The sequence below is a fragment of the Rhinolophus ferrumequinum genome, chromosome 3 (genome assembly GCF_004115265.2).
Source record: "Rhinolophus ferrumequinum isolate MPI-CBG mRhiFer1 chromosome 3, mRhiFer1_v1.p, whole genome shotgun sequence".
Taxonomy (NCBI): Eukaryota; Metazoa; Chordata; class Mammalia; order Chiroptera; family Rhinolophidae; genus Rhinolophus; species Rhinolophus ferrumequinum.
Genome location: NC_046286.1, coordinates 37206936 through 37224137, shown reverse-complemented (window position 1 = coordinate 37224137; position 17202 = coordinate 37206936).

Below are 17202 nucleotides of genomic sequence, written 5' to 3'. Positions count from 1 at the left end.
AGAACCAGTCAGAAATGAAGAATACAATAACTGAAAGAATATATTAGAGAGAATCAACAGTAGATTACATGAAGCAGAGGATCAAATCAGCGATTTAGAAGATAAGGTCATAGAGAAAATAGCCAATCAGAAGAGCGAAAAAAGAATCTAAAAAAATGAAGCTAGTTTAAGGATCCTGTGAAACAACATCAAGTGCACTAACATTCACATTGGAGGAATACCAGAAGGTATGCATATATGCTGCCTACAAGAGATTTACTTCAGATTGAAAGACAAACAGACTGTAAGTAAAGGGATGGAAAAAGATACTTCATGAAAATGAAAACAAACAAACAAAAAAAACTAGGGTAGCAATACTTACACCAGACAAAATACACTTTAAAACAAAGACTATAACAAGACACAAGTAGCCAGTAATCCAACTTCTGGGTATGCATCTGAAAAATACTGAAAACACTACTGCGAAGGGACCTGTGCATCTATATGTTCACTGCAGTATTACTTACAACTAGCCAACATATAGAGGCAATCTGGGTGTCCATCAGTAGATGAATGGATAAAGAAGATGTGGTACATATGTACAATGGAATATTACTTAGCTATAAAAAAGAATGAAATCTTGCCATCTGCAACAACATGGATAGACCAAGAGGGTACTGTGCTGAGTGGAGTATGTCAAACAGAGAAAGACAGATACAATGTGATTTCACTTATATGTGGACTCTAAAGAACAAAATAAACAAATAAACAAAACAGAAACAAACTTATAGATACAGAGAACATTTTGATGGTTGCAAGATGGGAGGAGATTTGGGGGTTGGGTAAAAGAGGGGAAGGGATTAAGAAGTACAAATTGGTAGTTACAAAATAGTCATGAGATATAAAGTACAGCATAGGGAATACAGTCAATAATATAATAACTATATATGGTGTCAAATGGATACTAAATTTATCAACGTGATTACCTTCTAAATTATATAAATGTCTAATCACTATATTGTACACCTGAAACTAATATAATATTGTATGTCAACTGTAACTGAAAAATAAAAACAAAATATTTTAAAAATTAAAACAAATATATATATATATATATATATATATATATATATATATGTCTAAAATTATAATGGATTCATTTTTCATTTATCAAAATAGAAAAAAATGCAAAAGTTTAATAATGCACAAAGTTGACTAAATTGTTAGGAAAGTCACCCTTAAACAGTGGTATTAGAAATGCAAATTAATACAAACCTTAAGGAGAGTAATGCCTTTTAATATAGCAATTCCAATTTTATATAATCACAGCATCATGTATATTTATTATTTATTTCCTGATAAATATTTTTAGTCCAATAAATCACTTATTATTAATATTTGTCTAGTACACACCTGGCATTCTGATAAGAGCTGGAGAATTAACAGCGAAGAACAGTTTGCAGTGTTATGCAGACTATTTATAAGAAAAAGGACAATTTGAATGATGTGTGCACCAATAGAGGTCAATGTACATTGATGTATGGACTCTATTTCTTCACTCCCTTGAAATTGGGTGAGCCCTGAATTCAGTTTGAGGCACAGTCCTTAACTGGTCTGGCAACTGTTGCTTCCTGCCTCCTTTCAGAACTCAGTGCTGTGCAGTGAGACACCTAAGCCTCATGAAGAATCCACAATTTTTTTGGGGGGGGGTGGGGCGGATAGCATAGATATTTTATTTGGAAGTGCTAGAGTTGTTCAGTTAACTTTGTACCACTTCCAATTCTATTTTTCTCTTTTTTCTTTTAGTTTCAGGTGTACAAAACAATGTAATAGACATTTACACCCCTCACAAAGTGATAACCTTCGTCCCCCAATCTACTACCCCTCTGACATCGTATATAGCAGCTACAATTCCATTGACTCTATTCTCTATGCTGTACTCCACCTCCCGTGACTATATATATATATATATATAAATACATATAATTTATATATATGTATATAAATTATGTATTTATTATATATATGTATTTATTATATATATATATATGTATTTATTATATATATATGTAATATATATATATAATAAATATATGTATTTATTATATATATATAAATACATATAATTATATAAATACATAATTATAGTTGACATTCAAAATTATTCAATTTCAGCTTTCTGTGTACAGTGCAGTGGTCAGGCATCTACACAGTCTATGAAGTGGTCTCCCTAATAAGACAAGTGCCCATCTGACACCCTACAAAATCTTTACAATAGTGAGAGGATTAGAAAGCTCAGATTGGTAGCCACAAGATTGCCATGAGGATATGAAAGACAGTTTGGAGAATCCACATTTAAGTGCTCCAGTCCACTGCCAACTATGTGAGTAAACCATAGTTTTACTCCTTCAGATGAATCAACCGCAACCACCATCTGACTGCAACTACAGGAGACACCCTAGTCAACTTAAAGATCAGGAAGAAATAATACGTTGTTGCTGTAAGCCACTAATGTAAGCCACTAAGATTTGAGATAGTTCATTAAGAAGTAATGGAGTGTAATTGTTTAGCTGAGGGCAACTCAGGCTAAAGAAAACATTCATATCAGTTTCATATTGCTTTGTGGAAACTCAGGTTCATTTAATACCTCTGAAGGCACCTTTCCGTATGTCACTCTACCCATCTATTTATTCTTCCATCCATCCATCCATCCATCCAACCATCCATCCATCCATCCATCCAACCATCTTCCCACCAATCCATTCATTTAACATTTATGGAGCTCCTACTTTAAGGCAAGCCCTTTGCTAGGCAATAAGTATGCAAAATTGAATAAAATACGATTTTGTTCTCAAAGAGAATTTGTGTGATTGGGAAAATTTATCATTAAAAAAACTGCAGAAAGGCTGTGAGAATTACAAAAATAGAAGATAGCATTGTTTTGGTTGTTTTCTTTTTGGCATTTTTGAAAACAGCTTTTCCCTACAGTCTCAGTTCTCAGACTAAAATCTCAAACATATGTCTTCTCCTTATGTACTGGAAAATACAAGTCTTGACTGATAATAGAAAATAGCTGAGAATCTACTAAGGAAGATGGATTGCTGTGGGAGGTTGAATCTGGAAATAGAAAAGACAGAGTAATTGAAAAAGAATGTTTGTGCATCATCCCCTTAGCTACCACATTCCAAGAAATACTAGCAGATGCAGGAGAATAGAAATTAGAGAAATAAGGAAACAACTGTCTGGTTGCCTTTAGAAACATCAGGTGCCCAACTTACATCAATTATAATTTCTAAATCTTTATCAACATTCACTTATTCACCTCACTTTATATGTACACAGTTTTTATCTACACAGTATCAAATATTAAAGCAGGCAAGTTATTTGCAACATTTTGTCCACTTGATCAATGTAGGTTGTATAATATAGTTGGTGATAATTTAGGGGCCATATTAAACTATTTACAGTTTTATTATCTAGGCAATTCTTTATTTTCTATACACATGTATTATGTGTGTGCCTGCTACAGTAACACTGTGAGTAACCTGAAGCATTTTCATCAGATTATAAATATTTTCATATTTTATTTTTTGTTTCCCTTCTATCTGCCTAGTCATTTTTGTACAAGTATGTTTATCTTTGGTAGTCAGACCATGCTGTTAACCATAAAAAATTCATGTTTCTCAAGTTCACTTCAAAAGCACAACCTGATCTGTCAAAACACATTTTTAAATATTAAAATGCCTTTCCATTATGGCCTTATTTGGTGTTGCAATACTTTATGACCCCATTCTACAGGGAAAAAAAGAGGTGAAAGAATCATAGAGATACTCTCAGCTGCAAAAGGAGAAATAGCAAAGCATTGATGTTTATCAGGACAGCCATAAAACAGCAATGATTTAATAATTCATGTTTGTAAATTATGTAAATGCACATTCAGACTTTGGGCAAACAAACAAACAAACATGTTTTTAAAACCTGAAAGGTAATCAGTATGATTTTTAAGTTGTTTAAGATAAATCTAGCAAGATTAGCCCCTTATTGTTTACACTCTTAATTTTAAGTTGTATATGAATTAGTAAAAGTTTTCTCCACAACTAGTTGTGAAGGTACTGAAACTTTCAGTCTTAATGTGTAATTTTATATGCAACCTAGATTTGGGGTATGAAATAGTAGAATGAGTATCAAAGAAATTGATAAAGAAAAGCTGAACTATCCCTCTGCAAGTCATAGTCATTGCATTTTAGTATTTGCCACTCAACTTGATTTACATCTCAAAATACTTCATCATATAGTTGCTGAGGTCGCTTATTTCCTGTCTGAGCAGGGCCAGTTGGCTTTGTACAGGTTCCCGATCTTAAAGGACTCTAGTACCCCAACCTTACTGTTTTACAATCTGTTAAGAAGTCTGTATAATAAAGTATATTGCATATCAATGTATATCAATGCAGCTTCATCATTATAGTAGAACAATAATATCATGAGGAGACCATACTCATAGTAAATCCATAGCTACAATTACATGAAATTCATAATCCTTACCATGAGAGCTCACAGTCATTATTACATGAACACCTACCTTAATTTTATACTGATGTTAAACAAAAGTGTTGAATTATGTGACACACTTTGCTGAGAATTGAGTGTACTATGGCTGGAAGATAGTACAGACCTGTTGCCTGCCCTCCTGGATCATGTATCCCAGTAGGGAAACATGATGGAGAGGAACATTTAGGGACCTTAGCCTCAACCTAGGGCTACAGCAAAAGGTGACATCAACATCAAGCTATCTATGTTCTGCTTGCAATAACCTATTTTAACAAATGACTTAATTTATGTGATATCTTGCCTTGTGAGGAAAACAAAAAATCAAGTCCTCGAATACAGATTTAAAGAAAAGCAATTTAATAAAAAGCAGCATGTAATAAGCATTAGATTAGTAATGGTATGTGGAGCTAACATGTGTCATGTCCCTTCCCTCAAGCCTCAATCTCTGGTTACCCCTCGTTTTAATCACAGTGGCCAAGGAGGAGAGAAATAGCTTTGAGGGATCTTAAGAACTGGCTACTCATGTGCTTCCTAATAGGGCTTCTCTCACTTCTCAATTGTGGGCATCATATGCAGTCTTTGCAGAATCCAGAGGTAACAATATCATATATGGTATTATATCCAGTCCTTATTAGGAATCCTGGATAAACTTTAGAATCTGATACTTATAACTTTATGGAAAAGGAAAAAAAACATAGCTTCTCCTTTCAATTATTTCTCTTTGAGCACAGTCATCTTCAACTATTATGCAAATCATTTTGAGACAGGAAAGAGTGAGCTGGGCAGTAGGCAGAATCCAGTCTCCTCTGGGGGTCTTTGTATATTATTGACAGTTGATATGTATCTTCCCCTTTCTGTATAATCCTGTAACCCAGACACTAGCTGAGGTAGACTATTCTTTAGTAAATTTAAATTACATCAGTTCGAGTCCCTGTCCCACCATCTAGAGGAAGTTCAATGACCTTTCCAAGATTTCTACAACACAAGGGCATTGAAGCCTACGTAGTCCCTTCTGACTCTGAAATGCCACCTTTGCTGAATTCTTTTTTTTTTGACCATGTGTGTTTGTTTATTTCTTTCTTCCCATTCTTCTTCTTCTTTTTTAATTTATTGGGGTGACAATTGTTAGTAAAATTACATAGATTTCAGGTGTACAATTCTGTATTACATCATCTATAAATCCCATTGTGTGCTCACCACCCAGAGTCAGTTCTCCTTCCATCACCATATATTTGATCCCCCTTGCCCTCATCTCCCACCCCCACCGCCCTCCTACTACTCTTTATCCTACCTTTTCCATGTTCACCTCACATTTCTATGTATGCAGTTTCCCTTTGATTTCCCCCAAGATATTTCACTTGTATGCATTTGAACGTATAGATTTAATTAAGACTTTTGAAAGAGCTTTAAAAATATTTAAAAACATTAGGCTTTAAGATTTTGACCATCTTGCTCTAAAAGTTGTGGTTGCTCATTTTCTGCCAGGTTGTGCAATAACGTTTCTGCTGCAAATTGTCAATGCCCTTCACATTGATTATGCAGAACATTTGGCTCCCTTTACCCAGCTCACAGTTGTGTGCTAAAGTGAAGGACCATCTACTTCAGACTTCAGTCTACTAGCACAGAAGACCTGCCCAAAGTTTTTCTTCTTTATCCTTTATTAATCAATCCCTGATACAGAACAGATGAGACTAGTATTCTAAGTTGATGTAAAAGGATAGAGGAGGGAAACAGTGAAAATTAATATGTCGATGTAAATGTTAATAAAATATATAAGCTAGTTTTATGTTAATTAATATTAATAAAATAATAAGTTAATTTCCACTAATGTGAACTATGCTTCTGTGAAATAAGAGACAGTGGTGACTAAATCCACCTGGGGTTTTCAATCATTTTTCACTTTTTGCACAACCTTGCTTTGAATCTGAGTTAGGTACCTCCTCCTCACTCCCACAGAACTCATCATGATACAGATTACGCTGTATTGTCATTATCTATTTAAATGTCTAGAGCTCCCATTATGCCGAGATTTCCATGAGCAAAAACAAATCTTGTATAGTTTTTCACTGTCTTCTGTAACACCTAGCATGGCCTGAAAGTAGATACCCAACAAATTATATTTGTTACATGAATGAATTAATAGTATTGGATCCCTGAAAATGATAGGACCTGGATTTTTGACATATTCTATATTATAATATAGATGTTATTACAATAAAATAATTATAATAAAATCTATAAAGAAAAGCCCCCAAAAGTGCCCTTATCTAGGTTCCTCATTCTAAAGCTGAGGACACTGTGGCCCGAGAAAAGAAATGACTTAGCTTAGTCTTTCTACACTGTGAGGACTGCACTGGGGCTAGAAATCAGACTTCCTCTCTCTCTGGGTCATGCATGTTTCCTTACACTGTAGCTCTACCTGCCTCTCTGAACTGTGGAAGAAGCTGGTAGGTAGCATTGCAGCGACAAACACTGACTGCTTTTGCATCTCTTTACAGGTAGTGTGGGATATGAAGCAGACTCCCCATTCCTGATAGCCTGAGATGGCTTTTCAAGTTTAGAAGAATAACCTGGAGGAGCACCATTCTTGGCAAAAGCACATTGACTTTCAAAGGGCCTTTCAGATTTTTGAAGGCTGTTTTTGGACACTGGAACGGTTTAGTGACATGAAGGTGATTTAGACTGTTTCCTCTGGGCCTGGAAGGATTAAGATTTAAGAACCACAAGTAAGATTCATTTGGGAAAAAAAAAAAAAAAAAACAAGAATTAACCACTGAATACTGCTTGCTTCTTCATTTCTTCTGCAGATATACCTTCCAGGAAATATTTTCATTGCACATAACAGCGGAGAATCCTTGGGAAAATGACTGATAATCCATAAGATTAGAAAAATCTCCTTGAGGATAACCACTAGATACTTCATTTCCACTGTGTCTCTCCGATCCTTTAGAGCTGCTCTGCAATCATCCCTCTCTTTAGCCTCCCAATCTGTCCTTTATTCACACCCTGCATGCAACCTACAGATAAGCAGTCGGAGTATTATGAGAGGCAATATATCAAAAATTGCTTCCATTGAAATCCCTGCTGCATGACCTTCTGGCTATGTGATCTTCTAACTGTGTTGACTTTGCTGTTCTTATTTCCCCATTTAAAAACGAGGGACAATGGTAAGTAGAACTAATTCAGTAATTACATATAAGGCATTTGCCTACCACATAATAATTGACCAATAAATGTTACCTAAGATTGACAACACCTTATCTGCAATTCCAAAACAAGCTTGAACTATAAGTTTTTATGTAGTTCTTCTGTAACAAAGCCTGACCTGGGCTGAACTCATTTGACGGCAAAGCCCAACTTGAATTCATGTGAGACTGTATCTCGTCCACATTTATTCCACTCAGTACAAATATATGTTTATTTTACTGGAGAAATTAGTTTGATTACAGGGTGCTATACCAGACCCCACTGGATATTATAGAGTATAACTGTATATTGTGTTTCTCAAATTTAAAAAAATCTGAAAGACATTGGGATCCAATAATTTTGTATAAAACAGCATGGGCTTGGATTATAATTCTCTCTCTCTCTCTCTCTCTCCCTCTCTCTCTCTCTCTCTCTCCCTCTCTCTCTCTCTCTCTCTCTCCCTCTCTCTCTCTCTCTCTCTCTCTCTCTCTCTCTCTCTCTCTCTCTCTCTTTCTCTCTTCCTTTTTTAAAAGATCCCAGCACATTTGCTTTATCCGTCCGCCCTTTTTTTGAACAGCTCATCCCATACCTTTTTCTTCCCAAAAATTTACTTTTCAAATTATATGTGTCATTTTGTTCACAGCAAAAATCTGAACAATGTGAACAATTTGCCTTTAGTACACATTCCATTTCTGCTTTCAGAGAATTCCCATTCCCTAGCAATGTTCCAAGTGGGCTACTTTAGTGTCTCAATGCTTGGAGCTCACCTAGCGTCCTCTTGAGAAACTTAATCTTCTTTAAAAGAGTTTTTTCCCCCTCTTCTGGTAGCTCTAAGTCCTCATTCACAAGGGCCTTAAAAATATAGGAACTTAATTTTTCTTTTTCATTATTGTAGACCTATTACTTGGCATAGATCCATGAACACAATAGGTATTCAATAAATATTTGCTCAATTATTGAAGGCTTCTATCTTTGGAGGCTTTCTGCTCCTAGTTCTAACTGCCTTGTAGAGAAGAGCGTAATAGCCACTACTTTTTATTGTTCATCACAATTATCACCATAATTGGTTACCCATCCAATTATAATTATTTTAACACAAGCCTCCAAATAGGTTATGTTTGCGTCATATACCCCTGCCTCACCGACAATGAAAGTCTGCATTACTTTCAGCCTACCCTTGTCCTATCCATTCAGACACACCCAGATCCAGTGTACACAGCTCTGTAAACTTCCTTTTCTATTCCAACCAGTTTGGCTTTTCTCCTTTTTGTTCCCCCATAGTTCTTAACACTGCACTCCATATAATTTTATTTGCTATATTTTGTGAATTGTGTTTTGAGAAAACTAAGCAGCACTTCAGTAAACATATAAAATTGCCCCCAATGAATATTTTCTGCTAAGACTATTTACTTAATAAAAGTAAACATAGAACTTTTAAAAAATCTATCTTAAGCTACCACTTAAGTGCTAAATGTTTTAGTGACAACATTAACTATATAACTAATAAATTTATTTCTTCTTTGTGGTTTGAATAAATAATTATGTTATTGTTATGAAATTTGTCTTGACAAGTGTTTTCATGTAATTTCATGAAAACACATCACAAACAAAACAGCAGGTTTCCCTCTGCCAAAGGAAAACTATTCCCATTGAGTACTGAACAATCACAGATGTTTCCATGATATACTACTTGAGATAGTCATATGAGAATAATTCCAACAAGATAGCAGAGGGTATTTTGGAGCTTTATGGATCTAAAAAGTCATTATGCAGTATAATCTTTTAGATTTTATGTCAACATATTTTGACAATCTGCTCTTTTATTGTCTTATACAGCATTTAATTTTTTTTCCTATTATAAAAATGACATGTCTGTTGCAGGAAAATTACAAAATACCTATAAACAAAAAGAAATAAAAGTTGCTAATAATCTCACTATTCAGTAATATTTGCCTATATATACATATGTAAATAATATATATGCAGGTATGTATGTGTGTGCTTGTATACCATGGATTTGCTATGTTTTAGTTATAGTGAAATGGTTGTATTATACTACACAAGTAATAATTATAGTATGGAATCTCTAAATGTAATTAGATATGGTATGGAAAAGAAAAAAAAACAAGTAAGTTGCAAATATATAAGTATATAAGTACAAATTGTTTTGTTTTTTTTTCCGTGAAGGAAATAAACAGGGACTAAAATATAGAAAAACAGTGACGGGATAAAATCATTAGGGGAGGAATGTCTGAAGAGAAAATTTTATTAAAACGCAGTGGGTCTAGAATACTGGACAAAGTAGAGAGTGAAACAAGATGAAGATGGAGAAGTCAACAGAGACCAGACCATACAATGTCTTATGGTCCATTGTAAGGATATGAATTCACTTTTAGGGGCAATGTGAAAACATCAGAAAGCTTGCTGCAGAGACTCTGATGTGATTTGGCTAAATCTGGGATATTCAACCTCAGCATTACTGACATGTTGGGTCAGATAATTCTATGTTTTGAAGGGCTCGCCTTTGCATTGTAGGAGGTTTAGTTGCTTTTCTGGCCTCTATCCAACAGAAGCCAGTAACATCCCTCCATCAGATAAGACAACCAAAAACGTCCCCAGACATTGACTCATCCCCTGTGAGTTAAGAGCAAACTAGTCCTGCTTAAAAACAACTAATTTAAATGATTAAAATTATTCTGGCAACTAGGTGAAGGATTCACTCCTTCTCTTATGGAAACATACCTCCTGACCACAACAGGCAGCCATTTTGTCACCACAAGGGAAATCAGCCTTAAAATGACACTAGCCAGTGGATTTCAAAGCTGCAATAAAGAAAGCATCTGGATGCTCGATGCATCAGTGAGCTGCTGAACCAACCAACCTGAATCTGGCATATGAGAAAGCAAGTCAAACTGCAAAATCAAAGACCAGTGAGTTCCGGCGAGGAGGTAGCTAGTGTTCCATGAAGAGAGGATAGTGTCTTGGAGAAATGTCTTGAAGTTGTGACTATGGAGAAGCTATAAATGTCAAGATTTTTTTTGGAGCTAGAATAGGCATAACTTGAATTTATACTTCAATCCAGCTATCATCTCATTACTCTGCTTCATTTCCCAGTAAAACTTCTCAGAAAAGTTGTCCGTTTCCAGACAAAGAGGGGAAAACTATATGTAGTGTGTGTATCATCTTGGTGTATTACCAAGGTTATTCTATAAATCAAGTAGCACAAAATGGACCGTTCAATAAATGTTAGAATAAATGACATTCTTAATGATTTTAAAGAAATAGATTTCCTACACCACACCTTTAAAAAATAAAATCCAGATTAATAAAAGACATTAATTTGGAAAACAAGGCTTTAAAACTATGAGAAATAATACAGGAGAACCTTTCCATAATCTTGGGATAGAAACAGATATTTAGGGATCATATAAAAGCAAATCTCATAAAAGAAAAAATTGAAATGTATGACTACATAAAAATAAAAATTTTGCTGTTTTATGAAAAATTCCATAAACCAAGTATAAAGGCAAGATACAATCTTAAAATATATTTTTGTAATGTCTATACCAGACACATGATTTACATACATGAGATATGAAGAACTCCATATTCAAAAGAAAAAGACAAGCCTGTTGAAATACATGTTAAGTGATTCTGAATAGAGGTACCACAAAGCACCCCCCAAATATGAGCACTCTCCAACATCAACATTAATTAAGGAAACATAAGTCAAAGCAAAAACAGTCAACTTCACTCAAAATATGTACTTACAAATTATATTTAGAAAAATCATCCCAACAATTCCCAGTTTTGTTAAGTATGTGGATACAAAAATTCTTATAATATCTAATGAGAACAAATTAGAATGACTGTTTTCCAGACAGATTTGTAAATATCCAATAACAGTTAAAATATATTGATTTTAAAGTCATCAAGCAATTTGGCTTCTCAGTCTATGTGCATCTTAGAGAAATTTTGAGCAAAGGTATCAGGAGACATTGCAATATTATTTACAACAAAGAATCTTAATATTTACCCAAAGTAAAGGTCAAAAGCAGTTGAAGTAACTGACTATATCCATATATGAACAGGCTACAACTGAAAAATGTAACTGAAAAATTGTCTATTATAAATAATATTTTTTGAATATTCTGTGCATTTTTTTTGGTGCTCATGTATATGCATTTCTGTTGGATATTCACCTCAAAGAGAAATTGCTAGTTTAGAGGGTATTATATGTTTTGCTTTAGATTAGATTACTAGATTTAGTAGATTATATTGGTTTCACTGTTTTTCAAAGTGGTCTTGTCAATTTACATACTCCCCAGTAGTAAAAAAACTAGAAATAACCCAAATATCATCAGCAATATAATGTATCAATAAATTGTAGTACGTTCATAAAATGAAATGCTATTGAGCAATGAAACTGAAATTACTGCTCCACATGAAATAAAGATGAATCTCACAGATATAATGTTGAGTGCAAGAAGCTTGACATAAGAGCTTACATTTTATCATTCCATTTATTTTAAGTTAAAACAATAACAAATCTAATACATGGTGATAGAAGTCAGAATAGTGATTATATGGGGGAGTTATCACTGGATATAAACTCCAAAGCAGCTTCTCTGTTCCATGAGTGCATTATCTGCATGAATGTTCCAAGGGTCCATTCAACTGTGGCAAAACTTCAACCAACTGCACATTTAATATTTGTGAACTTTATATATGTGTTAATTTAACAAAAAATTTAAAAATATAATGTTATTTTTTTAAAAGATGCATAATACGTAATTGATAGAATAGATCAACATATATGTAAAATTTTCAGAGGTAAACTAAGCAGCACTCTATTTTATGGATATCTCTCACTCAGTCTCTTTCTCACTCTCTCTCAATCTCTCTATCTCTTGCTCTTTCTCTCTCTCTATGTATACAATATGTTCTCTGTCCCCGAAGAAGTAAGCCAGAGAATGAGCCTAGCAAGTTGAAAATAAAGGACTTCATTAATCTATAGGGACAATGATAACATGTACTTCACAGGAATCTTGTGAGAATGGATGCGTTAACAGATAAAAACAGGTAGAACAGGGTTGGGCATAAAGAGAGCACTAACTGATATATACTATCATTTTTGGTTCCATACAGAAGGGTAGTATTTCAGCAAGAAGTATGATTAGGCCTTTGGAAACAGATCTTTGGAATTATCACCTACCATGTCACCACATGACTGAATTTAGTGAATTGACAGTTTCTACTCTCATCAGATATATATTTAATGTGTGTATATGTGTGTGTATTCTCTGTGTATGTGCATATGCATATGTGTGTGTATTATCTGTATATGTGTATATGCATATATGTATTCTCTGTATGTATATGTACATATGAGGGTGGGCAATTAAGTTTGTGAACTTTCCACCAGGCGCCTTTCATATACTCTCTGAAACCTATCTCTTGTTGCAGACGTGAATATAATTAAATGAAAGAAATGTGCCTATATCCAGAAACCTCAAAATATAAAGACAACATGTCTTAAGTTAGATTAAAGTTTAATTTTTAACCATTCTGAACAACATCATTACCCTTTCTCCATAAAAAATTATGTTATAGAAGATTTAATTAAATTTAAGTGCTAATTATAAGCTTCAGAATTCATATCTTTTATTTAATAAATCACAAATGAGAGAGTCAGCACAGAGGACAAGTTTGGGTTACTTACAACGTATATAAATGTTACTGAACTGCTAATTTACCTATGCGTTTAACTGATATGTTTACTCAAAGCATGGCTAGGTAGGCTTTCTTATTTCAAATTATTTTGACCCTTGTCTTCACTCCAATGATGCTTTATAAATATCGTCACCAACAAGGTTAGAGATCTCAGACACACACACTTGTTTTAAGAAAATAGAAATGGAAAAACATGAAAGCTAAAGTCTTTATGATCCAAAGATAACCTTGAATGCTGACTTTTATTCATTAGAAATATCTGCAGGGAGGTACAAACATCCATAATGTGTAATCATTTACCTAAACTCCAGCTAACAACTGTCTTTCAGCCAAATATATCTTTACAGATACTGAAGAGCAGGTGCATTTATTGATTAACTTAACACTTGCTTTATAAAAACTGGATTACTATTTATTAAGACACACCATATGCCTGACACTTGATGGGGCCTGGGATAAGTGGTGATCAAATAAGACTAGATTCCTGTTTTCAAGTTTAATGTCTTTTAAGGAAGACTACAAATACGTACGCAAAACATTAACCACACTAGTGGTAAGTGCCCTGAAGGATAAGCACTACTTGATTTAAAAATATTGAATTAGGGTGAGAGGGACAAACCATGTCTGGAGCAGGTGGGGGTGGCGGTCTCCCCTCGGACTAAATGCTTAGGAAGATTGAAATGCAATGTAAATCAAATTAATCAATTTATTTTTGTTCTTTTTCTGTGCTTCTCTAAACCTGATTAAAAGAACAGTGGTAAACTTTTAAAGAAATAAGAAGTACAACTTCCATGTTGTTGCAAATGGCACTATTTCATCTTTTCTTATGTAGTATTCCATTATGTATATATACCACATCTTCTTTATCTAATCATCTATAAAAGGACACACAATGTGATATATAGATGATGTATTACAGACTTGTACACCTGAAACCAATGTAACTTTACTAACATTGTCACCCCAATAAACTTTAATTTAAAAAAGTTTTATTAAAAAAAAAGAAATAGAACTTAAGCCAAAAATAAATACATAAATAAGTTCTTAATATATAGACTATTGTTTTGATGTTTTTATATTTAAAATGTATTAGGAGGAATGCAGGTTATAGAATTAAAAATTGCTAAAATAATTCATTGGTGGGGTTTTTAATTTTAAAACATAGGAAACAATAAATAATTCACTCAAGACGTTTTTACCACTACCAGACCATAATCAGAATAAACTTTTTTACACTTCACTGCTGCTTGAAGTGAAAAGTATTTTAAGCACAGGGGTTTAAAAAACTAAACTATGACAGCATGAAAATTACCATACAGTATCTTCTGCAAATGGAAAAAAAAAATTGTGTCCACTTTGCTTTTTAAAATAACTAGTATGTAAACTTTAAGATAGTATAACTAGCAATTGACTAAGATGTGGTATAATGGAAACAAGATTTATGATAGTTTAATTCTCGGACACTATTCCAGATTCCATACATCTGAATGTCATGAGTGAGGTGCTCCCAAGACTGATTTGCACAAAACCTTTTATATGATTCTGATGTAGCATAAAAGTGTTTTAGATCCATTTAACTTAAATGCCCCATCTAAGTGTAGCATTATATGACATTATGTGTAAAGGAAAGAAAAAAGTACTAGATCAAACACACACACACACACACACACACACACACACACACCAATAGGAAGATATAGTGCCAGTCAGAAGAAGACATAGTTATTTTGTTGTTGATTTTCAGAAAAACACCTTAATCAGTCTTTTCTTTTTATTTATGAAAGGTTTGCTTATGAAACTCTGAAAGAAGGTTGTCCAAGACAGACTATATTACAAAGGAAAGATGCATAAAAGAACATGTTGCATTCAGCATATATCAAATAGTAACTTTATAATAGTGTATATATATATATATATATATATATATATATACTTATGTATATATATACATATAAATATATATATACACTTATGTATATATATATATACATATATATATATATATATATATATATATATATATATATATATATCAGGCAACTTATATATACCAGGAAGGGTTTTTAATGCTTTATAAATATTGATATTTAACAGATGAAATATAGTTTTGTCCCTTCTTTATAGATGAGAAAATTTAGGCACAGGGGGTAAGTTACTTGCCAAAGTTCAAAGAGTTAGTAAGAGGCAGGGTAGAATTTGAACCCAGGCAGTCAAGATTCAAGGCCATAATCTCAGCTGCAATGCTATGCAGCTTCTTCCCCAGATAATTTGAACATAGAGATAACCAGGAAGGATTACAAAATATATAGGGCATTGACTTCAGATAAAAAAGACAGATAATTCAGACCAAGCTATCTGCAAAACAAAATTAGAAAACGGGGATTATATATGGACTCTGCCAGAAGTTATCAAAGAACTAACACGGCTGTGAAGAATAAAGGTCAACAAATGAGCCTGACATTTTGACTTGCTGGTGTGGAAAAGGCAACTGAAAGGCAGGGCAGAAATTTTGATATTCTCATGGATCTAGACCACAAAACTTGGAGCCTAGGGCCCACGAAGACTTCGGTTTCTAGCAATCCACCCTCTATTTGGAATTAGAATGGCAAAGGACTGCAGCTGAGAAATAAGGATGAGCTAAATATACAATAGTGTGTGCACAAATAATAGCTAAACTTCAAACCCAAATTTCCAAAAAATCTAATTCTTGAAATTGGATTATAATGGTACCACATTGTTAGTGGTCTCAGGATGAGGGAAACAAAATTCCTCTCTGGAGGAAGAAAATATTATTCTTATTCTTAAAATATATCTATTTTTTTCAAACTATTCAGTACAAAATCAAAAAGTACAAGAGACATGAATATAAAATGTCACATGAACTAAAATCAGCAAAAGAACTAACAATGGAAACAGCAGCTCCACAAATTGAAATTATTTGATATAGACTTCAAGGAAAAGCTGATAAGTATATTAAAGAGGTAAAGATCAAGGCAGAATATTGAAGCAGAGAACTGGATAACAGCATACCTAAAAAGAGGGGGGAAAATCATTATAGAAATAAAAAATATAGTACCTGAAATTAGGGACCCAAGGAGTCACAGCAGGTTAGATACAATTAGTGAGATAGTTACAGAACTAGAATCTAAAGTCAGGAGAAAATAAGTAGGAAAAAAGCACACAGAAGTAGAAAGATGAAACAAAAGAAGAGACACACATGTTAAAAAGATGTAATACACTTATGTTTGGCATCCCAGAAAGTGAGGAGAGGGAAAATAAGGCACAATTGAAGAGATATGGCTAAGAATTTTCCAAAACTAACAAAAGACATTAACCTACAGCTTTGGGAATCCTATTCTGCATATCATAATAAAGTTCAGAAACTAAAGACAGAGACAAATAGTAAGTCACTAGAAAAAAAATTATAGACTAGAAAGAGTAAATTATAGGAACTTCTATGTAAACAATGGAAGCCAAAGCCAATGGAATGCTTAAAGAATATAACCAACAAACTAAAATATACTAGTGAAAGTACATTTCATTAATAAAATTAAATATAGATATTTTCTGTCCCCAAACCCAGAAAATACATACCTAACAGACATTGCACTAAAAGAAATATTATAATAAAGAATATTCTTCATCTAGGAAAAAACCATAAAGGTTGAAGATGCAAGAAAGAATGAACAGAAATAAATTTGTGATCACGTACAATTACTGACAAGATAAAATATTAATAATAATATTTACAATAGC